This window comes from Bos grunniens, chromosome 9 (assembly GCF_055505025.1).
Source record: "Bos grunniens cultivar Pamir isolate PY7600 chromosome 9, Bosgru_T2T1.0, whole genome shotgun sequence".
NCBI classification, from domain to species: domain Eukaryota; kingdom Metazoa; phylum Chordata; class Mammalia; order Artiodactyla; family Bovidae; genus Bos; species Bos grunniens.
The window spans coordinates 35859666-35884008 of NC_141173.1; the positions used below are offsets into that span (position 1 = coordinate 35859666).

General features: G+C 38.9%; 1 protein-coding gene across 8 annotated transcripts in view; it reads left to right on the top strand.

Annotated features, from left to right (window-relative positions):
• Positions 1 to 24343, top strand: part of LOC147365799 (uncharacterized) — a 571237-nt gene that overhangs the window by 220984 nt on the left and 325910 nt on the right. For all 8 annotated transcript variants that reach the window (XR_015132761.1, XR_015132755.1, XR_015132754.1 and 5 more), the window contains one exon: positions 1463 to 2152. The gene's annotated coding sequence lies outside the window, so the exon portion shown is untranslated. The remainder of the gene's footprint in view (positions 1 to 1462; positions 2153 to 24343) is intronic.

A 24343-nucleotide genomic window follows, 5' to 3' on the forward strand; every position in this document is an offset into this window, starting at 1 on the left:
TGCTGTGGTTCATGGGGTTACAAAGAGTTGGACATGACTGAGCGACTGAACTGAATTTAATCAGATTAAAATTGCATTTATATTTACCTTTTATGTCTTTTTTAAAAAATGAAGATTATATATCCTGTCTTTTGAAAAGTGTATCATAAACGCAAGACAAAATTGTATTAAATGAAGATAGATAATTGAGGGGGTAATGTTTAGGGATTTTCTTTACTAAGAAAGTGAAAGTGAAAGTGAAGTTGCTCAGTGGTGTCCAACTCTTTGTGACCCATGGACTGTAGCCTGCACCAGGCTTCTCCATCCATGGGATTTTGCAGGCAAGAATACTGGAGTGGGTTGCCATTTCCTTCTCCAGGGTATCTTCTCGACCCAGGGATTGAACCCAGGTCTCCCGCATTGCAGGCAGATGCTTTACCCTCTGAGCCACCAGGGAAGCTATCTTTATTAAGGGGAGTGCCTAAATTGCATGTTTTCTTTCCATGGTTGCACTGATCAATTTTAATTTTTTTCAAGACTGACCTTATCTCTCTTACATTACTTCTTACTATCTTTTAGTCATTGGTATTCATTTGTTTGATATTTTCTTAATATAATGCATTTTCCCCTAGAGCTCAGGAAAGGTGAACTCACAGACATTGAAAACAAACTAATAATTACCAAAAGAGAAGGGTGGGGAGGGAAAAATTAGGAGTTTGAGATTAACGTAAACATACTACTATATATAAAGTAGATAACCAATAAAATAGTAGATAATTCTACTATATAGCACAGAAAACTATACTCGATATTCTATAATAACATATAAGGGAAAAGAGTCTGAAAAAGAATATATATATGTGTATATATATCTCTCTGAATAACTCATATATATATATATATTAAATATATATTTTATATATATATATGTGGGTTTTATATATATATAAATATATATATATATAAAACCCACATATATATCTGAGTCACTGCTGTATACCTGAAACTAATATGACCTAAATCAACTATACTTCAATTAAAAAAAAAAAAAGAAACAAAGAAAGGTGGGACTGGAGAACCAAAATGATCACTGTAGCTTAGTCTACCTGGAAACAGTTAGTGTTTCTAAAAGCACAATTTTATGACCAGTTAATATCTTCCCTCAGACAACGGGCCTGCACTTGGAAGCTTGATGGAACAAGTCATATATAGTTTTTCCTCACTTCGGTGCTTGGACCCATTCAGATGTTTTCCAGTAAAATTCAACTAATATTTACTTAAGATGAATACTTTAAAAAAAGTAAGCTATTGCTCATCTCACATAGACAGATAAATAAGTTAAAGTGGCTGTCCTTTTGAAAGGGTAGTTTAAAAATCAAAGGTAAAGCTGTTTTAGATATGACACTATAAGACATGTAAATTTATGATTTATTTAAAAAATCACCTCTAAAATGTTCCTTTTTCTTTTCTTTGTCTTACTTAGGTGCTCAGTTCCAAACTGTGAATCACTTGGAAGATCAGACCACAGCAGACTTCTGCTCTGTAAACTCTGAGAAAGCCTTTGGCCAAAAGCAATAAGTTCAGATTTGATCTGAAGATGGGCATCAAGAAATCAAGGAGCCTTATTTAATATTTTTCTGTACCACAGCCTGGAGTGAGGGGAGATGGAATTTGACGTCACTTCCCTATTACCAAGGAGGCAGAGAAAAATCTTGGAAAAGGTCTGTTATTATCAAGGAGACTGGACATGTGAAACATTGGGAGGAGTTTTTCACTCAGCACAAGCTTTCTTTGCTTCTTCCTCTCTGATGAACTTCTGATATGATTACCTAAAGGACGTCCACTTTGTCATCCTCACAAGCTGCTTGTCGTACCAATGCTTTGTGGGTCTCTGTTACCGAAAGGTAGTTTTCTCAGACTTCAGGCTTGTTGGATGGTGGGAAAAAAAGGCAAAGGACACCTGGATGAGGGCATCAACATAGAAGAATCAGAAATGTATAACTCAGCCATCTCGGCTCTGGCTGCATATCCCTGGGATCACCTGGGGAACTCTGAAACCTGGTAATGCCCTCCCAGAAATTCTGACTTAAATGACTGGAGCTGTAATTGCTATGAGGCTGAACAAGTCACCAGCTAAGACACTATTGACGCCATGCACTGAAAGTGCTGCTTGGTGAGTAATGCCAAGCAGAGTGACCCCGCCCTGGGCTCTTCTCTGAATGGCCAGTCCCTACCAACCACCTTTCTTTTTTAAAGTTATTTATTATGTATTTGTTTTGGTTGCTGTGGGTAGACTCTGTCTAGTTGCGGTGAGTGAGGGTTACTCTCTAGCTGCAGCGAGCTGGTTTCTAGTGGCTGTGACTCCTCTTGTTGCAGAGCACAGGCTCTAAGGGATGCGGGCTTCAGCAGTTGCAGCTCTTGGGCTCTATGGTGTGGGCTCAGTAGTTGTGGTGTATGGGTTTAGTTGCCCCACAGCATGTGAAATCTTTCTAGACCAGGGATTGAACCCATGACCCCTGCATTGGTAGGCAGATTCTTAACCACTGGACCACCCAAGAAGTCAAGGACCTTTCTTTATTGAAGAAAAATTAATTTACTCTTGTCACAGCCTTTAGATGCTTGGTATGTGGGAGTAGAACTGTGTATTACTTGTGCCTTACAAGCTCCAGGAGTTGGTGATGGACAGGGAAGCCAGGTGTGCTGCAGTCCATGGGGTCACAAAGAATTGGACACGACTGAGCGACTGAACTGAACTGAAGCCTTGGATGGTAATAGGATGTTAACAGACAAGAAATATGTCCATTTTTAAGGCACCTCTCTGAGTTAGGAGTCCAGAAAACTAAGTTTAATGAAGCATGATGTACATAATAGTGGTAACTGGCTTGGAGGAATCATAGCATGATGAATTTGGAGAATAGTACAGAAAGATGAGACCTAGTTTCTAGTTATGGTTCTGCCACAAAAAACCTTGGGAGGTTCCTTTGACTTTTGATATTTTCTTTTCCTTCATCAAAATGGCCTAGGATGGGATTGGATAATAATAGCTAAGACCTTTTATAGCTTTCATATTATATAATCCTTCAAGATATTGGGCTTCCCTAGTGGCTCAGACAGTAAAGAATCTGCCTGCAATGCAGGAGACCCAGGTTCCATCCCTGGGTTGGGAAAATACCTTGGAGAAGAGAATGGCTACCCACTCCAGTATTCTTGCCTGGAGAATTCTATGGACAGAAGAGCCTAACAGGTTATAGTATATGGGGTTGCAAAGAGGTGAACATGACTTGGAGACTAACACTTTCATTTTTCAAGATTTACTGGTGAATATTTATCTACTGATAAACATAAGGGGAGATACTGGATGAAACAGGTCCTCTTTACCAGTTTAAACTGGTCATAGAATGTTAGAGCTAGAATTTGGTCAGTTACATACCTAGTGAACACCTACTCTAAGGACTGTGTGATGCTTGGTGGTTGAGCATCATTAAAAAAAAAAAAAAAGCCAGTTATGGTTCCCTCCTTTCCTAGACTGGCCCAGCATGGAGGGGCAGAGGAAACCAGACAAATGGCTGACGCAATGCCAACTCAGATGAATGATTTAATAGAGGGGCAAAGATCAATGGGGGAGATTAGAGGGAGAATAAAGGTCATTTAACTTCATCGTGATGATTAAGAATGGCTTTACAAAATCTGTGTTTGTTCTTTGGAAGTATTGGAAGACATTTGTGGTGGGAAACTCCTCTGGGAAAGGTATTATGTCCTCCTTATTTGTAAGCCCTCTGGTGTTAGCTGGGCATCTGTGTTGGCTGGGTGCTCAAGTACACGTTACTCTTGACTGATCATAAAATAGAAGTTATTGTTGGTATTGTTTTCAAACCTCCTCCATCCAAGAACAGAATTAGCTGTAGCCTGGCACCTGCTATCTAGATTTGTCATCATATTACCAGGAGCAAAGCCATTTGGCTGTGCCTCACTCCAGGCCTCTTTGCTGGGTTCTCAAATCAGAAGTGTGTAATCATGCCAGTGTGTTCCGATGGCACTTTCACAAGCTGTTCGGGTTCTAATGAGGGTGTGGTGATCATAGGGCTGGAGTCTGCAGGAGCAGCCTCTGAACCTCACACAGCTTCTCTCTCATGGTGGCAGCCCCTGAACACTGAGGCCATGAGCTCTGTTTCTGGGGTGTGATGACAGTGCCAAGAAGGATTAGGGGCAGAATGTACCCAAAGAAGCTGGTGGCACTTGTGAGTGCCAAGAGGAACAGATTGCACTGCAGAGGGTGTTTAGGAAGGCCATTAGGACAGCTTAAGTTATCAGAAGACTGTGACAGGAGACCAGGGATGCACAGCAGTGGCAGGCTTAGGTAGTGGAAAGACAAAGAAGTGAACTTGGATACAAAGGCAAGGTAAAGACAGCAGAAGATATATTCTGTTCTTGGGGTTTATGAAAAAGTCAGAAACTCATTGAAAATGATACATATTGCTTAAAAATGACTTTAGTTAGGGGCAAGAAGGAATGTAGCTATATCTGCATAGGAAGTCCTTTCTATAGCAGCAAATACCTAGCTTCCAGCTAGTGGGGATACCTAGGTGTGGTCTGTATAGCATGAAAGGAAGGGGCTATGTAGCAGGTTCATGGTACACAAGTGTATATTGCTCACAAGGAGCAGCTCACAGCTGCTGTTGTAGCAAGCTGATATACCATGTATATCACAGCTCTGCTGATGTCTGAGGCCTAGAGATCAGAACAGAATGTGTACACACGTGGATAAAATGAGATCCAAGAGGCCAGAACCTGGGTCTTATTGAGGTTATAAACCAGAGAGAGGCAGGCAAATGTTGGAAGAATCAGAATCAGTGCTTATACTTCTCAAGACTTCAGGTCATCTCTCAGCCCTGGTTCTGAGACAATCCCCACTCCCCTCCCTACCCTGCAGCAGAGGGGTGCACACTGAGCATATGGCTGCCCAGCAAAGTGATCCGGGTCACTGTGAGATACTTTTAACTAAGAGACAACAGTGTTTATAGTGATGCCAGCTTTGAAATTAAGGTATAATAGGATGTTAGACCCAGGGGTGAACAGCTATTAGTGAACAAAGAATTGTATGTGAGGGTTTGGGATTGAGCATAAAAGAGTCAAATCTGGTCCCTCCTTTCCTGGATGAGACTCCAAGGGAAGGGCAGAGGTGCCCATCTAAATGGTGGATAGAAGCCGCATCAATGAATGATGTATTAAGTGTGCAAAATCCAGTGGGGAAATGAGAGAAATAAAAGTCTTCTAGCCCAATTCTCGGAGAAGGCAATGGCATCCCACTCCAGTACTCTTGCCTGGAAAATCCCATGGACGGAGGAGCCTGGTGGGCTGCAGTCCATGGGGTCGCTAATAGACACGACTGAGTGACTTCACTTTCACTTTTCACTTCCATGCATTGGAGGAGGAAATGGCAACCCACTCCAGTGTTCTTGCCTGGAGAATCCCAGGGACAGGGGAGACTAGTGGGCTGCCGTCTATGGGGTTGCACAGAGTCGGACACGACTGAAGCGACTTAGCAGCAGCAGCAGCAGCCCAATTCTTCATTTAATGGATGAGGAGTGGGAGGTCTGAACAGTCACCTAGTGAGCTGGTGGCAAAAGTGGGACTGGAAACCAAGTTTCCTTCAGGGAGAACTGTGAGCACGCCATCACTGGCTCCTCTGCTGCAGAGCTGCCTTTTTTGAGATTATAATGTTAACCAAGTTATATCTTAAGTTTGTATTGAATGCAGTCATTTTAAACACATGTTTTTTGTTTGTGATTAAATTCACATATTCCTTATTGAGTCACGATCTGGAAGGTAAAACATGAAACAAAACCAAAGGAAGTTGTGCTTTGCGATGCGATCTTATTTCTCTTTAGTTTAAGGACAGCCTTGGCTTGTCCATATCTGAGACTCATTCCCTCAAATGTGAGGAACCCTATTTGAACAGTTTATTCTTCATTTTTAGTGGGAGCCTTACTGTTCAAAAGGTCTTCCCTGGATCTGCAGCATTGCCTGAGGGCTACTGGAAACACAGAATCTCTTCTCTATGCTCTTACAGACCTACTGAGTCAGAATTATCTGTTAACAAGGTCCCTTCCTTAATGATTTCTATGCACATTAAAATTTCAGAAGTTCTGCCTTAGACTCCTTTCTAACTCCAGATTTGTGGTTCCCAATACTGACTTTATGTCTCCATCTGGTTGAATCAGAGGCAGCTTTTATCCCCACCACAAATGGAATTTATGATCATTCTCCCCAAATGGCCCTTCCTATATTTTGAACTTAGTTGATGGTGTGACTTTCCTACTTAGTTCTAAACTCCAAACACCAGGGTCATTTTCAGCTCTATGTTTTTATTTTTTATATATATATACCTTCCATATCCAGTGAACCAAATGCAACCAGTTCTATCACAGAAATGCCTCTCTTACCTGCCAAGACGTCTCCCCACCTCTGTTCCTTCAATTCTGGAAGGATGTTTTCCCAGGAACAAAGGCTTTTTCAAGGTCTCACTTTTCCCCCTTGAATCTCATGCCTACAACTTCCAACCCATTAAATTTCCTTTGAGAAATATTTCCATTCAGCTAAAACTGCTGTAGATATTTTGTGATAGTCAACATCTGTTTTTTTTTTTTTTGCTAGAAAGACACACACATATGTACTCTCCACCACCCTATCACCTCACCATCTCTAGCTCTATTTTTCTATGTAGGTATATATGTGTGTATGTGTGTGTATATATATATATATATATATATATATATGTATCTATATATAGATATATACAGATATCTATATATAGATATATCTATATCTGTGTCTATATCTAATGCAATATATTATATAAAACTTTTCAACAATTTAAGATCCAAGTTATAGTGGGAAAGCACTTACCCAATCAGTTACCCAGTTACATTGAAAATTGCAAAATTGTCTCTCTGGCTCTAAAATAATTAGAATGCTTCAGTTGTGCTTGTGCCATCGTATTAATAGAAATAAACTCTGTTCACTTCTCAACTTGGAGTTTAGTAAAATAGATTATGTTTTCTGACCAAAATAAGAATGAAGAAATACCTCAAGCATTTTTGTGTCCCCCTTTAGGGAGAGAATATGTTATTAAAAGTTACTCAGGCTTAATAGCATTAAAAATGGAGTTATTCATCTAACACATTTTAGTGCTGCCATATGGGAATGACGGGTTATTCCTAAGTGAAATACATGTAAATTTTTATTTTTCTGAAGCTATATTGTGATGTGCTACATTTATATCTCTGCTTTTAATTTTAGTATAATTTTTAAAATATTGGAAGGCAAAAACAACAATGCAGTTTTCACTGGGAAATCTTGGAGGTTCTTGCATTAATTAAGCTATCTAGCTGCAGTTTTCAGTGGAATCATCTCTTTATATTAATATGAAACATGCATTAAAAGAATTATGTTGATTGCATTATAGGCTTTAGAGGGAAAAAAGACATGATTTTCTTTATTTGGCATGTGGAGAATTTTATCTCCTTCTTCTGACCTTTTAACCTTATCCCTATAAGTTATATCTACAGTTCTTAAGTGTAATAACAGCATTGGTTTATTTTCCTGGCTATATGAAATCTGACTTAAAATGGTTCTTTTTTTTTGCTTGAGTGTGGTGCCTATTTATTTATTTAATGAAAAACTGCACCCTTTATTGTGACATTCAAATATTAATGTTTAATACAGGGAACATGAAAAATATATCAAAGGTATTGCTTGTGATAAAACCTGAATCAGAGTCTGATCTGCTCAATATGGACACTAATGACTCCATGATGATTTTGCAAGGCCAGAGTGCTGGCTCCACAAGATTTTTAGCCCCAAGCTGAAAACCTTGGCCAAATGAGTTTAGCACATCCCTCAGGATTTATTATATTAGGCTGGCTGACAGTGCGTAAGGGACAGATTTGTTCAGACCAGAAAGGGCACACTGTTCCAACGAAGTTATAAGTAGCCAAACACTCCTGACTTCACATCTCCATTTCCATTTGGCAGAGCTTTTTCTGATTCAGACCTAAGTGAAATTCCACGTTGTGCTTATACATTTATCATTTCAAACTGAAAGAATGCTTTTGTGCTCTTTCCCCATAATAATACCTTTTTACATACAGCAATTTGCAATCTGCACAGTTTTCACTTCTGTTATCCCTTTTAACCCTCGCAATAACTCCAGTAGTTATCGTCTTATTGTTCTCACTTTTATGGATAATGGAGTTGATGCTCTGAGAGCATAAGTGATTGTCCAAGGTCAGATAGGTGGTAATTGAAGTCAGAACTCAAACCCAGGTCTTTTGGCTCTGAGTACAGCTGAGGGTTCTTTGACAATAGACCATTTTACACTAGAGTGGGATGTCTTAACCTTACAAATTACAAAAGGTTTTCAGATTTCTTTAGAAAGTGGATTGAAACACAGGAACATTTGTAATGAATGTTTTCGTTTCAACTAGAACCAACAGTGAATCATTTCACTGTTTTCCCTCAGAGCATTCTTATTTTTCATTCTACACACAAAATGCAGTGATCATTACATTTGATGGTTCTTTGGGAAAACTTGTTTTTAATCTTAAATATTTCACCAGTGAATATTCAAATGGCTTATGCTTGGTTTTGTGGATAACCTGCTGTGTGACCTTGATAAGGTTATTTAACCTTTTTTATGTCTCTGTAAATTTAGGGTAAAATCTTTCTCTTACTTGGCAATTGTAATACATAATTAATTAGAGCTACTGGAGTGAAATCAAAGGCTTTGCCACTAACAGCAAGGAAAATGCAGCACACAATATTATCCTAGATAATCACTGGGGCTAACCACTCTGAGCCCATGACTGCAAATTGGGATCGGAGATCCATTTGTTGTCATTAATGGCAGTATGTAATGCAATGCAGATTTGGTACTATTTTTTTTTAACCACCATCTTCCCTTTCCAATATGGCTCAATACAACACACAAAAACTCATGGAGTGATGGCAAGATTTTTCTTTGTGTTCAGCACTTAACCCAACCTCTTCTACATGTTCTTATTTTATACATAGTATACTTTCCAAAAAATTCCATTCTCCTCAGAGGGATACAATTATCGTTTTTGCTGTTATTTCTTCTTTTTTTCTAGAGTTTTTTGTCTGTTAGTTAATGATTTTATAGTGGCGGTAATGATAGTATTAGTTATTGCTTCAGAATTCTCTGTAGACAAAGTCTGCCCCATCATGGAATTGGTGTGCGGATATCTTTTCTTTTTGTGCTCTTCAATTCTGCTGTCTGATGGAAAGAATTACAGAAATGGTAGTCCTGAAGATAAGGGCTGAGACAATATATATTACTATCTCTGTTTTAATTGATATAGTAACTGAGGAACTAAGAAACTAAGGGAATATGTTCACTGTTACAGAGATAATAGAGAGAATTTAAATTCGGCTTTGGAAGATGTTAAAACCCTCGAGAAAGATACAACAAAATAAAAACAGAACAAGACAAAAAAACCTAGAAATACTCACAGGTTCTATGGAAGGTCAGAGGACAGCATGGCTTACCTGTGTAGATTGCTGGGGTGATGATCATGGTAAGTCACAGAGGAGTCACATTTGAAGCTCATGGAGGGGCTAGCATCTGAGCTGAGTCTGGAATGATGAGGAGGTATTCAGTAGGCTGGAAATAGAGGGAAATGATGCTGGCTACAGCGTTATGTATGCTGTGTGCTGAGCTTAGTTGCTCAGTTGTGTCAGACTCTTTGTGACCCTATGGAGCCTGCCAGGCTCCTCTGTCTGTGGGATTCTCCAGGAAAGAATACTGGAGTGGGTGGCCATGCCCTCCTCCGGGGAATCTTCCCAACCCAGAGACTGAACACAGGTCTCCTGCATTGCAGGCAGATTCTTTACCGTCTGAACCACCAGGGAAGCCCAGCAGTATGTATAGGGGCAACGTGTGCAAGGGTAGAGAGACATGGTGGTGCTAGAGTCTAAGCAACCTTGTTCAACTGAGAAGCAGTTGTGTTTGGGGATGCTAAATCAAGCCTCTGTGGTCTATGCAGAGGACCTTGACCCCCTTGACCCGTGACATTACAGAGTAATGTGATCATATTTGTGGCTCTTGAGAAATAATTCTGTGGGTAAAATGCAGAATGAAATGAGCAATAAATAGATAGGAGATAAATAATATTGGTGGAGAAGACACACCCAGAGTGAAGAGATATTTAGAAATTACCTACGGAGGTTCAGAGGCAGACTCTCTGGTCTAAAAGAAAGAGCCAATGAAAGTATACTGATGAACATGCTCTAGAAACATAGCCCTTTATCCCATCAGTCCAGTGGCCCATATTATGTCTTTCCTTTCAGAAACTTTTAACCCACTTGTGGATGTCTTCATGACAAAACTCACCAGATCAAACTGCAGCCCTGGTTAGGTAAAACTTACTTAACCATTTACTCTTTGCTTGCACTTTAGCTCTGAATGTGGCTGGAGAAAAACACAGAACCATTTAGTCTAGCCCACTTAAGTTCATGACGGACTGACAGCTCACATCGAGGCTGCTTGGTGTGGTTCAGCACTCCTGCTACATTTCTCCATTCCATTGTCTCTCCCACTTTCTCAATCCGCTGCTGCTGCTGCTGCTGCTAAGTCGCTTCAGTCGTGTCTGACTCTGTGCAACCCCGTAGACGGCAGCCCACCAGGCTCCCCCGTCCCTGGGATTCTCCAGGCAAGAACACTGGAGTGGGTTGCCATTTCCTTTTCCAATGCATGAAAGTGAAAAGTGAAAGTGAAGTCGTTCAGTCGTGTCCGACTGTTCTCGACCCCATGGACTGCAGCCCACCAGGCTCCTCTGGCCATGGGATTTTCCAGGCAAGAGTACTGGAGTGGGTGGCCATTGCCTTCTCCATCTCAATCCGCTAGATAATTTTAATTTTTACTACGAAACTATGTTTTGTTTCAGCCATTTGGAATGAAAGAATTTCAGCCTTTTTTCCCCAAAGTGCTTACCTTCTTTTCATTTGTCATGAAGAACTTCATCAGAACAAGAGTATTCTCCAACATAAACATAATAACCCTATCACATACAGAACTTAGACAGTTATACCATATTATCTGTTATATAGTCCAGTTTCAAATTGCTCCAATTATCTCCAAAATGTCCTTTATAGCTGTTCTTGTTTTTAAATCTAGGCTCCAATTAGAAATCCTTTATTGGTTTTGGCTTTCAAATTTTTTTAGTTTCCTTTATTGTACAGGAGTCCTGCACCTTTGCTTGTTTCTCAAGATATTACAATTTCCAAATGCATTGTTTTGGAGAATGTTCCTCTGTCTGGATTTGTCTGATTGCTTCCTAATAATTAGATTCAGGGTAAACAGAAATATTATAGGTGATACGGAATCTGGTTGCCTTGAATCAAGAGATACAAAATTCCAGTTTGCTTGATCATCTTTGGGTCAAGGTGAGTCACCCAGATGGTTCCATTATAGAGGCAGATTTTCTTCTTTATAATTAATATGTATTTGGTGGAGTGCTACTCTGAGAATGTATAAGTGTCTTGATTACCAATATTGTTCAGTTGATGAGTTTAGCACCCATTGATGAACTTTTCCTCCATCAGTTATTACATCAGATGGATATAAAATTGGGATTTTTCCAATTCGTTATTTCTTTTATATTGATTAGATGACATTGTTCTGATTAGGTAGTCTCCCCTCTCCCTCTTTGAATATCATTGTAATTTTTTGCATTTTTATATTCAGTAAGTTGTAACTCTTTACCATTGTTATTCTTTCTAATGTTGAAATTCTTTAGGTTTGTCAGTGGGGATTTCTTTAAGTTGCCTTGGTGTTTTTCTGACATTCCTTTCTTTTTTCTTGGCATAAGATATCCTTTTGCTTTCTTGGTTTTAACATGGAGCGTGCCATTTCTTCGGAGCAGGCAATGGCACCCCACTCCACTACTCTTGCCTGGAAAATCCCATGGATGGAGGAGCCTGGTGGGCTGCAGTCCATGGGGTCGCTAAGAGTCAGACACGACTGAGCGACTTCCCTTTCACTTTTCACTTTCACGCATTGGAGAAGGAAATGGCAGCCCACTCTAGTGTTCTTGCCTGGAGAATCCCAGGGACGGGGGAGCCTGGTGGGCTGATGTCTATGGGGTCACACACAGTCGGACACGACTGAAGTGACTTAGCAGCAGCAGCAGCCATTTCTTCAGGGGTGACTTTTTCATTTTATTTATCTGAGAGTTGTTTAAAAATTCATTTTAAATGTCCCTTGATAAGACTTTTTGGCTTTTATAATTGTACTGCACAGCAATTAGAGAATATATTTTGGATTATTTCTGCCTTATGAAACTTACTGGAATTTTCTTTGTAACTTAATGTATGATCAGTTGTGTATGCTCCAGGTCCACTTGAAAAGAAATTGTATTTTCTACTTTGGGGATGTCTAGGAGTTTGCATCCCATCTCATGGTTTCACATGCCACATGTTAATAGATGCTTTAACTCTAAGAGATGTAGCTCCAGCCTTGACCTCTCACCCAAATTCTAGTTCCCTTCTTACATCTCTCTTGGAGATTTAAAAAACATTTCAAATGTAAAATATCCAAGATGAAATGTTTTATTTCCTACTTTAGTCTTGCCTCAGAAAGTAAACATCTCCAGCCTGCATGGAGGTGTTCAGGTCAAAAAACTTGAGTTGTCATTGAATCTTTTTTTCTCTTCTACTCTCACATTCAGTCAATTGGCAAATTCTGTTTGTTCTATCTTTGAAGTACACACACACACATATATACACACACATATGTTTACTTTCACCACTACTGCACTTTTCCACACAATTATCATCTCTGCGTTTAATTGTTGCAATGGCCTTTGACCTGCCTGCTTCCCTTTTAGCTCCTCTTATCTGTTATCGCCTCAGCAGCCTGGTTGATGTTTTAGTATATACATCATACTATACAATTCCTTCATTCAAAAGACCATCACACAACCTACATGGTTTGGCTCTTGCTGTCACTCTGATGTCACCTTCTGTCTTCAACTAGATCACTGAGCTCTAGTCACTGGCCTCTGTGCTGTCCGTCAATAACACTAGGTACGCTTGACCTCAGAGCCTTTGCATTTGATGTGTTCTTATCTTGCCATGCTTTTCTCGGAGACATTTTTATGGTCAAATCTCTCATCTGCAAGGCTGGAGAGACCTCATAGCTATCTAAACCCTACCTCATATGAAACTTATCACAACTATTTCTATTAAAGTCCTTGACCTGTTTTACTTTTCTTTCTAGAACTTATCACCACTTGGTAGGGGTGTGTCTGTGTGTGTGTGTGCTTGTGTGTGCACATACAAGAACAGTGTGTGGAAGACATTAGTAAATATTTGTTGAATAAGTAAAATTGCTTTATTGAAAAACATATACATTTTTATTAAATTTTAAAATATTATCACTAGAAAAGATACATTGGCCAGTCTCAGCATGGTGTTCTATGTGTTAGGCTCATTTTATTTGAGCTGGACTCAGAAAGATCACTGAGGTCTGATACAAAACTGTATTTGTTTCTTTAAAACAGTTTTCTCACACATGCAGATACCACTTTAGGTTAATGGGAAAATATGGGTCTCTATCTGAGAGAGCTAATCTTACTACTTAAATCAGAATACCTCAGAGTATTATGGAGCTCACTCCATTAGTACTGACAAGATTTTCAAAACAGTAGCTTCCCCTGAGAGAATAATATTCCTACTAGAAGACTGTCAATTTTGCATCTGAGAAAACAAGTGGAAAATATTCCTTAGTTCTCAGTATTGCAGAACTCTTGAAAATGTATAAGTGTTAGTCACTTATTTGTGTCTGACTCCTTGCAATCCCATGGACTGTAGCTGGCCAGGTTCCTCTGTCCATGGGATTCTCCAGGCAAGAATACTGGGGTGGGTTGTCATGCCCTTCTCTAGGGGATCTTCCTGACCCAGGAATTGAACCCAGATCTCCTGCATTGTAGGCAGATTATTCATTGTCTGAGCCACCAGGGAAAGATCAAGTATTGCAGAAATCTTGTTTATTGGAAATATATTTGATTTTCTGTATTTCTCGTCAATCAAATCTCTTAGCTCATTTTTTCTGCTTTGACTGAATGCTCAAGAGCTATTTCTTGCATTTCTTTAAGTTTTTCTTTGCTCGTTCTCTTTCATGGTCACCACTGATCTAGTAAATATAGATAAGAAGTATGATGCATTTTGTAGGAATACTGATACTATCGCAGCTGATTGCAATCTGGATCATATAAATGAAAGTGCTGCAGAAGTCAAATGTGTTACATATCAATGTTGTCAAGTTTGTTATGATTACAATCACTATCATTGTTATTATAGCTATGAACTTTGCTTGATAGCCTCAGGAGTGTAAGAAATAGTAATAGTTCTTATTTTATTTATTTTTTTTTAAATTTTATTATTTAACTTTACAATATTGTATTGGTTTTGTCATATATCAACATGAATCCGCCACAGGTATACACGTGTTCCCCATCCTGAATCCTCCTCCCTCTTCCCTCCCAGTATTTTAAAACATATCACTTGAAACTTATTTCAGAGGTCTCCTCTAGCTTGTGTGTGTGTGCGCATGCGTGCACACAAACAACTGTGTCTGACTCTTTACAACCCCATGGACTGTAGCCTGCCAGACTCCTCTGTCCATGGGATTTTCCAGGCAAGAATACTGGAGGGGGTTGCCATTTCCTCCTCCAGGGGATCTTCTCGACCCAGGAGTCGAACCCACATCTCCTGCATCTCCTACGTTGGCAGGAGGATTCTTTACCACTAGCGCCACGTGGGAAGCTCTCTGTTCTTGCTTAGCTAACAAGAAATTCAGTCTTGACACTGTTGCTCACCCCTTCTCTCAGCCAGAATTCTGTACATGTTCTCAGATCTTTTCCCGAGTCAAAGCACTGAGCTGGGCCCACTGGCCACTGGTGATTAGTCAAACTAACAGTGGTTACTGATGCAACTGCAGATTCCTTTCTGTCTGATTGTTTTGCTGCTTGCTTGCCATTCTTGAGGCAGAGGACACTGATGAGGCTGGGAGCTCATGTGCCTAGAATGCGACATTCTCATCTTGTGAAAGGTAAGAAAAATCCTCTCTACTTAGTATTGTATCAGTTAGAGTTCAGATTTGCTGGAACAGAACTGACTTTACAGGTTTAAGCAAATGGGTATATTACATGAAAATTAAAAGCTTATAGAATTTTCAGAGGGGACAAGAAAAAAAAAAAAAGTTAGGAGGCTTTGCCAGATAAATGCCCAGCCACATAGTGGGACCATATTAACAGGACAGGAGACACTGTGAGGCTGGAGAAGTTTCTCTCTTGTTTTACTGTCCTCTGGTGGCACGGTAATATTCGGGGCGCAGACATACATTGGTTTATACTGGTGAAGCTTTTCAAGAGCTCATTTACATTGTGTCTATTTGTATCAATGAACTTGGAGCAGAATCCAACCTCTTTTCCTGAGTTTCTAGGCACTCTCAGAAGATGGTTTGATTTGTGACATCAGGGGTCCTTACCTACTTGGGAAAGGAATACAAAGCTCTGAGAAATATAGTCACATTAGATTTACTTAGTAATTTGCCTCAAATTAAGCAGACTGAAATCTTTAGTATTGTCTTTAGTGATAGAGCCAAGATGACTGTTCCATGCAGATGCTGTTCATCACTTGCATGGACAATTCCAAATAACTCCATTTCATGGATCAATTCACAGAGTCATCTGGGAGGACATTTAGCAGCTAGCTGATCTTGGTTGACCAATCAGCATAAAGTCTGTTCAAGACTGAATGTGTTGCAGTGGCCATACTAAGGCCTTTAAAGATTGAAACCACTGATTTGTAGCTCCTACCCTCAGGAATTTTTAGGACAAAAATTTCTGCCTTCTGGAAAACTGTGGCTTTCATGATGTAGGTTTTCATAGGTTTAAGCAGATCTAAGCTGCTTCCTTAGGGAAATCTGGCCCTTATCTTCTGCTATTCCTATAGTTTTCACTCTGGAAAGGTGAAGTGGCAAGAACATGTGAAGTAGTTAACTTTCTATGAGAAAATGCCTGTTTTTCTACTGAGAACTTATCTGAACAATACATGTCTCATTTTAAATGATACAGAATGTATATGCTTCAGGCATTTGCTTTTCCGCCACAGCTGTGATGTCCTTTTAATTTTTGTTTGCTTGTTTTCTTCCTTTTTTTAAATCTGCACAGAATTTTAAACAAATATGAATTAGTTGCTGAAACTTAGGCATTGAGAAATTTTACACAGAAATTTAAACTTGGTTTTTGTCTTGAAAAGTTGGAAGCTCTGGCAGTAGCAATGAAGCAGCCTTGCCACCTGGCAGGTGCTGAGGAGCTGAGCCTCTGGTCTGGTTCTCCCCAAGCCTCATGGTCTCACACCATAGTCCTGTCAGCCCACTTCGCTCTGTTGTATGCTAATCTCCTCAACAGTTGAGTTTGTAACCTCCAGTCTTGGCACATGGTTATTTGTACCCTTCAAGCAGGGGTTTTGAGGAGTTTTTCCATGAATGAGCATTTTTTGTTTTTGTTTTTAACCTTGGATGTAAAAATGTGCATATCTATATTTTTCTAAGGGGGAGATTTACAGCTTTCATCAAACTTTCATAAAAGCTTAAGAACCATTATTTTGCATGTTCTAAGACTCTCTTCCTCCCGTATTTTAATGATCTGATTATGTTTATATTTCAAAGTAAATGTTTTCAGTCATCTTTGGAATTAGGTATAATAGAAGTAATACAATAGAAATAATGCTAATAATAAATAGTAAAGAAAAAATATCATCCAGAAGCTAGCTTGATCGTAAGGCATGTTCTAGTCTTGTTTCGTATCTCTAAGTTGCACAGTGCTCGGAGTCAGCCTGGGGCAGTGGTGAAGAACTGTAGATTCTGCAGTTTGGTAATGTCAGTTTTTGTTCATATTGACTTGAGTGGTTTCTAATACTGTACCACTCTTCAACTAAGGAAAGTCCACCATAACAAATTGTCAGAGACTCGATTGCTAAAGGGAGAAACACAACACTCTCACTAGCTGACCAGCCAGGCATAAAGCAGGGGCTTAAAAATAGAGAGCTGAGGTGGATAACAGTGAATACATACCACCCAGAACACCTGGTAGGGTAAAGCTTCCCCCAAAGTCTGGGGAAGAATACCACCACCCAGCGTCTCCGACAGTATCTGTAACTTATCTTTCTCAGGTATCCATCATCTTCCTCAATTCTATACATGCTCTTCTTTTTACTCTGCTGCTGCTGCTGCTGCTAAGTCGCTTCAGTCATGTCTGACTCTGTGCGACCTCATAGATGGCAGCCCGCCAGGCTCCTCCTTCCCTGGGATTCTCCAGGCAAGAACACTGGAGTGGGTTGTCATTTCCTTCTGCAATGCATGAAAATGAAAAGTGAAAGTGAAGTCGCTCAGTCATGTCCAACTCTTAGTGACCCCATGGATTGCAGCCTACCAGGCTCCTCCATCCATGGGATTTTTCAGGCAAGAATACTGGAGTGGGTTGCCATTGCCTTCTCCATCTTTTTACTCTAGAAGGCAAAAAATTCCTTTACTTATACTTAAAACTTTTAAGAGCTAAAGGAATTGGAGAATTGTAGCATACTATTTATAGAATAATATGAAAGTGAAAGTCACTCAGTCGTGTCCAACTCTTTGTGACCCCATGGACTGTATGGTCTATGGAATTCTCCAGGCCAGAATACTGGAGTGGGTAGCCTTTCCCTTCTCCAGGGGATCTTCCCAACCCAGGGATCAAACCCAGGTCTCCTGTATTGCAGGTGGATTCTTTACCAGCTGAGCCACAAGGGAAGCCCATAGAACAATATATAGATCTTTAAAAATACCTTCAGAAAGAAAGCACTGATATATTTAGAGAAAAATACTATAATTTACCTTCCTCCTTCTCGCTCATATTAGAAGCCTCTGAGTGACTCATTTTTTCATGTGAGTGAACACTTGGAGTTCATGATAAATAATCTGAAATTTCACCAAACTCTTGATCTGACTGTAGCCCTAGCACACCACCATGGCAGCTTTGAGCACTGTGCTTTTGGGGGTATAAATCTGTAAAGCCGTACAAAGAAAGAGTGAACTGGTATGATGCCCTCTGGTATATGTATTTCTGAAGAATATCTACTTTAGGAAAAAGCATTTTGAGAAATCATTTCAAAAAAATAGAGCAAGAAAGGGATGACACAATACTGTTTCCTCATAAATTAGTATGTAGGCTCAGTTACCTTTGTCATTTTTATTTTTAGTTTTGTTAAATGCTGTTTTGTTTTTTGACAGAAAGTCTGAGTCAATTTTATAAACATAGTATTGATTGCAATTGTAATAACTCCCAGCAGATGGCGTTTCCTAGGGGATGACTTAGGCTAAAAGGTGAGTCACTCCACTTCAAATTCTCAGCTCCATGTGAACTGACCTGGCTCTGAGTGGGTGGAAATGATTGCTTATGCATGTCATCAGCAGAGAATGTTGCTCTTCAACAAGGATGAAGAGATGTTGGGCAGGATATCAAGGCAAGTACCCTGGGGTACAGAGAGGGCAACTGTAGGCTGCGGGGAGTGAATGATGTCTGAGGCTTCCAGCCAGGGCACAGGAGTGGGTATGTTGCCTGCCTGGCTTGTGGAGCTAGGCATAAAGCTCAACAGCTGCATTTCTTCCCATTGCCTCAGTCACTGCTACTTTCCTACCTGACCCTGTGCCTAGAACCAGGGCACAGGAGGACAGGTCCTGTCCATCATCTGTGAACGAAGCTCAGCTCCTATTGTCAAACTCCAAACTCTTTTTATTTTCTTGGGCTCCAAAATCACTGTGGATGGTCACTGTAGCCAGGAAATTAAAATAATCTTGCTCCTTGGAAGGAAAGCTATAACAAACCTAGACAGAATATTAAAAAGCAGAGATATCACTTTGCCCACAAAGGTCCATATACTCAAAGGTATGGTTTTTCCAGTAGTCATGTGTGGATGTGAGAGTTGGACTATAAAGAATGCTGAGTGCCAAAGAATGGATGTTTTCAATTTGTGGTACTGGTGAAGACTCTTGAGAGTCCCTTTGACAGCCAGGTAATCAAACTAGTCAGTCCTAAAAGAAATCAACCCTGAATATTCACTGGAAGGACTGATGCTAAAGCTGAAGCTCCAATACTTTGGCCACCTGATGCAAGGAGCTGACTCATTGGTAAAGACCCTGATGCTGGGAAAGATTGAAGGCAAAAGGAGAAGGGGCGGCAGAGGATGAGATGGTTAGATAGCACCACTAAGTCAATGGACATGAATTTGAGCAAATTCCAGGAGTTAGCAGAGGACAGGGGAGCCTGGTATGCTGCAGTCCACGGGATTCGCAAAGAGTCAGACACAACTTAGTGATTGAACAACAACAAAGGGAGTCTACAGCTGACTGGGCAAGTTCTTGATATTTTGAAATTTACATATCATTGTAATAAAATAACCAGAGTATAGTTTTGTACAGAGAAGTTAGGCATTCTAGGCTTTAAAAGAGAATCCTTCAGAATTTTATGAGTAATTAAAGCCACCTCAGGAATCCTTCTTCCAAATTATTTCATCTAGTTCCAGAAAAGGAGAAGGAAATGGCAACCCACTCCAGTACTCTTGCCTGAAGAGTCCTGTGGACAGGGGAGCCTGGTGGGCTGCTGTCCATAGGGTCGCATGGAGTTGGACACGACTGAAGTGACTTAGCATGCATGCATGCTTTGGAGAAGGAAATGGCAACCCACTCCAGTATTCTTGCCTGGAGAAACCCAGGGATGGAAAAGCCTGGTGGGCTTTATGGTGTCACACAGAGTTGGACAAGACTGAAGTGACTTAGCAGTACCAGAAGATAGAACACCCTTCTGCCTCTGTTGCTTGTATTCATTCTGTCTCAATAGAGAAAAAATTTTGTAGGGACAAATTGAATTATACTTCCAAAGTAGGAAAGCTGCTAAGAACACAACCATAATTGCAGCTTTCAGGAGTGGAAATAGTAGAGGTCAACCAGAATTGTAAGATGTAATTTGTAAAACACCAGAACATGCCAACCACAGTTGTAATTGCAAATCAAGGCATTCTTGTTTTCTTCAGGGTAGAAAGGAGGGAGGGATCATGGGAGTCTTTTCTCCTATGTCACAGTGAACAATAGTGACTTACATCAAAACGGTCATCTTCAAATTTTATACATGAAGTAATTTGTGGGAAAGCAAATTATGTGAAAATTATTTTCAGTACCAAACCTCCTGTTTTAAAGTAACCCCACCCATAAATGTCTTGTCGTCTATGTGCAGCACACAGCTGAAGTCAATAATTGCACAAGACCCATAAATCACTGAGAGATGGCTTTTTGTGATGTTCTAACTCCAAATTTAAAGCTAATTATCTTAAATTAAATACATTGTAAATGGCTAAGAAAGAGAGGATGTGAATTGAATTAGTCTTTGTTCTTATCTCTTGACCAGGGTGAAAAGGAGAATACATAATTTTGATTCAACTATAATCTTTGATTTAGGTAAACTAGTAAAGCCTTGATTTCAGCCCAAAGTTTTGTTTCCTCTTTAATTCCAAAACACACCTGCTAATTTTCTCACTTGTGGAAAAGCAAACTGTAAGCTCTGTGGATGATTGCTTCTCCAACAGAAGGCCCTAAACCATTTCTGACAAGAAGCTATCTCTTTTTTCCAGTTATTTCCCAATCACTGCAGGGGAGTGAAAAGAGAAAAGTACAATGTAAATGCAAGCTAATGAGGGCTTGCTGGGGATGTTTTCTAGGAGACTGTCTTTCAGCCACAGGACCTGGGGAGCTCTACCAGGTAAGCCTTCCAGATAGACTGGTATGGAAGCTTATTCCACCTGCCAGTTTGTAAATTCCCACACACAGAGCTTTATTGTTTATAAACCTGAACTAAAGGTGACATGGTATCAACATTTTCATCTAATATGCATCTGTTGAGGAATTAGATGATCAAAAAATGACCACTCTGCCACACACATTCGTGTTTCAAATCTATGAAATTCTACCCTGAATTAAATTTCTACCTTGGGTCTGAACACAGAGGTTTGAAAAATTTTTCCTTTCCTGAATCTTTTATTATTATTTAAAATAATAGTTAATGCTATTAACTATTTGGATGAAATTCTGTTTTATCAATATTTATTATATGAATAAATATACAAATACTGGTAAAGCCAAAGAACTGTATTCTTAACTGGACTTAAGAAAAAGTTTTCTGAAAACTAAATCAAAAAAAATATTTTGTCATTATGAGCTACAAAATTCTACTTTGTGTGTCTATATGTATGAGAATATATTTCATCTTACCAACATCACTGTTTCCTCAATAACATGGTTTACAGCCCTAATTTTACCATCACATGAATTAAAGGGAACTCACACGAGTCTAAAATCCTGATGGCTTTCATGATGGGAAGGACTTATTTATCACCTTATTAACTTTGACATCTTTATCCCATTAACAAATTTTTTTTATAGCCTTTCTTTTACGGTTTTTCTTTGTTAAAAGCCACACTTCTGCCCACTGAGTAGTAGAACTCACATACTTTGGCAAATACATTAACTGGTACCTTTCTTCGAGGTCTGATATTTGATCATATAAAATCAGTCTTAGAGGTAAGACAAAAAATTTTACCTCTGGCATTAATTTGCCATGTGACCTTGGAAAAGTCATTTAACCTCTTTGAATTTTATTTACCACATCTATTAATATAAAATGTTGCATTTGGAAAGGTTAAAGATATTATTTTGAAAAGTAGCATTAACTATGTTTCATTCATTATTTGGTTCAGTATCTACCAGACTCTCTAATAATGGCACCCTCTTGGAGAGGAACAGAAATGTATAGGGTAATATTTTCCAACATGGTAACAAATGTTTCTAGATGGATATGTTATCTTATGCCAAATATACAGAAAGCATGGACAATATTAGGGGTATACAAAATGGTTAAATGGAGAAAAATAGCATTTTAACCAAACGGGAGGACATCCTATTAGATTCTTTTCATTAAATGTCCAAAAAGTAAGCATCACATTTGGCCTATTGTTCAGTCACTTTCCAACCAGGGTTCTTAAGTGATTCCTTAGTGCCACGAAATGCACGTTTGAGAGGGGTCCTTTTCACTCTGCTGTGGCCTCTCCTCTTGAACTGACATTACACAGTGCACATCGCTCTCACTGTCACAGCTTGAGCTGCATATTTTGGGGGAAACCTCTTTCATATGGATGTCAGATACTTCAGCCAGTGCTACATGTTCAGAATTCAGATCTTTTATTTTAGAAAGATTTTTTTCCACTTGGTTATATCGATTCTTTAAGATTTGTTATTAAAACATGTTTGGTGGGCCCTATAATTGGTAAATTTTTGGAAAAGGCTAATATAAATTATTTTATAGCAAATAAATAATGATAGTGTGGCTAGGGAATATCCATTATTTTAACATCTTAGAATCCAAGACTTTTTACTTGCCATTCTTTTGTATACTTGGGTTGTGTGTGTGTACACACGTTTATGTAGCAAATGCCTCTGTTAAACATATTGTCTTGGGCACAGCCTAGAAAAAAATCAGAGATATAGAATCAGTTATAATTGGTTAGATACACTGAGGATAATTTTTTTTACAGCCTTTCTTTTACAGTTTTTCTTTGTTAAAAGCCACACTTCTGCCCACTGAGTAGTAGAACTCACATACTTTGGCAAATACATTAACTGGTACCTTTCTTCGAGGTCTGATATTTGATCATATAAAATCAGTCTTAGAGGTAAGACAAAAAATTTTACCTCTGGCATTAATTTGCCATGTGACCTTGGAAAAGTCATTTAACCTCTTTGAATTTTATTTCCCACATCTATTAATATAAAATGTTGCATTTGGAAAGGTTAAAGACATTATTTTAAAAAGTAGCATTAACTATTATTTTAAATAATAATAAAAGATTCAGGAAAGGAAAAATTTTTCAAACCTCTGTGTTCAGACCCAAGGTAGAAATTTAATTCAGGGTAGAATTTCTTCCTATGGAGGATATGACTAATTGAGAAACATTTCTTTCTCCTCCTCAAACTGTCATGAAAAGGACTGATTGGCAGAAGATGTCATAAACAGGAGGGTATATGATCCAGGAAATGCATACTGGCGTGGAGCTTGGTATCTTGAAACGTAAGTGGCAGGGCCATGAGGATGTGTGGGCAAGCAGTGGCTATCAAGGATGTTTAACTTAGCTAATTGATGGCAGCACGTGGTTTCATAATGCAGAGAGAAGCATCTGGAATCTTAAGATCAGTGCACATTCTGTAATGCAGTGACTCATGGTCAGTATCAGGGAAGTGGCAGTAAATATCAAGGGCTGGAACTGATAACATGATGTGTACCAGACTGTGGTGACTAGAAAATGCCAGACACAACTCCAGACTTGAAGTTTACATAACTCCAGCCAGATAATGAAAACTTGCAGTTAAGGAAGAGGAAGATGAATATTTTCTTCTGTGAGTTTCAATTCTGTGAGTTTCCTTGTAATGCTGATTAGACCATGGACCATGTATATCATCTTTGCCTCCCTGGCATCTACCCCAGTGCTTGATATTCATTATATACCTAACAAACATTAAAAAGTATTAAATTGAAGGATTCAGATGAATAAATCAGAGCCATATAAGTAGGTCACAAGTTAGTTATTCTGAAAACAATTTTTTGGGGGGTTGGTTTACAAATTAGTGAAATGAGAGAAATATATGCATATATATATGATATAAAGATCGAAATATTGCTTATGAGTCAGGGATACTGCTCATATCCTATGAGTCTTAGGATACTGTATGACTTGTAGTGCTTAAAACAAGTTTTATATTGTGTTTGTAGTAATTAGTGATCTTGTTGCAATTGAATTCTGGTTTTGATGCATGATACAAAACAACTACATGATAAATATCAATGAAATAAATAAGTAATTAGTGGAATTTACAATATGCTTTTTCTCAACATTGATTTAATTTATAAGTATTTGAAATAATCACATTAATAGAATCATTGTGGGAAAATGGGACATATAATTGATAATATCTGAAGAAAATACACTATCATCTTATTTAGTCATGGGGTTAATAAGTTAATTGAAAAATTATTTTATTCATTTCATCCATTTTAACAAAGTTAAAATGTTTGTAGTTTCCTTTAAAGACTGAGTATACTTTAATAGTTTTTATAAATAACACTTATAAGTTTTGATAAAATGTAACAAATTTTAAACTTAATTATCTCCCCCAAAAATCTGATGTAAAACAAACTTCTTT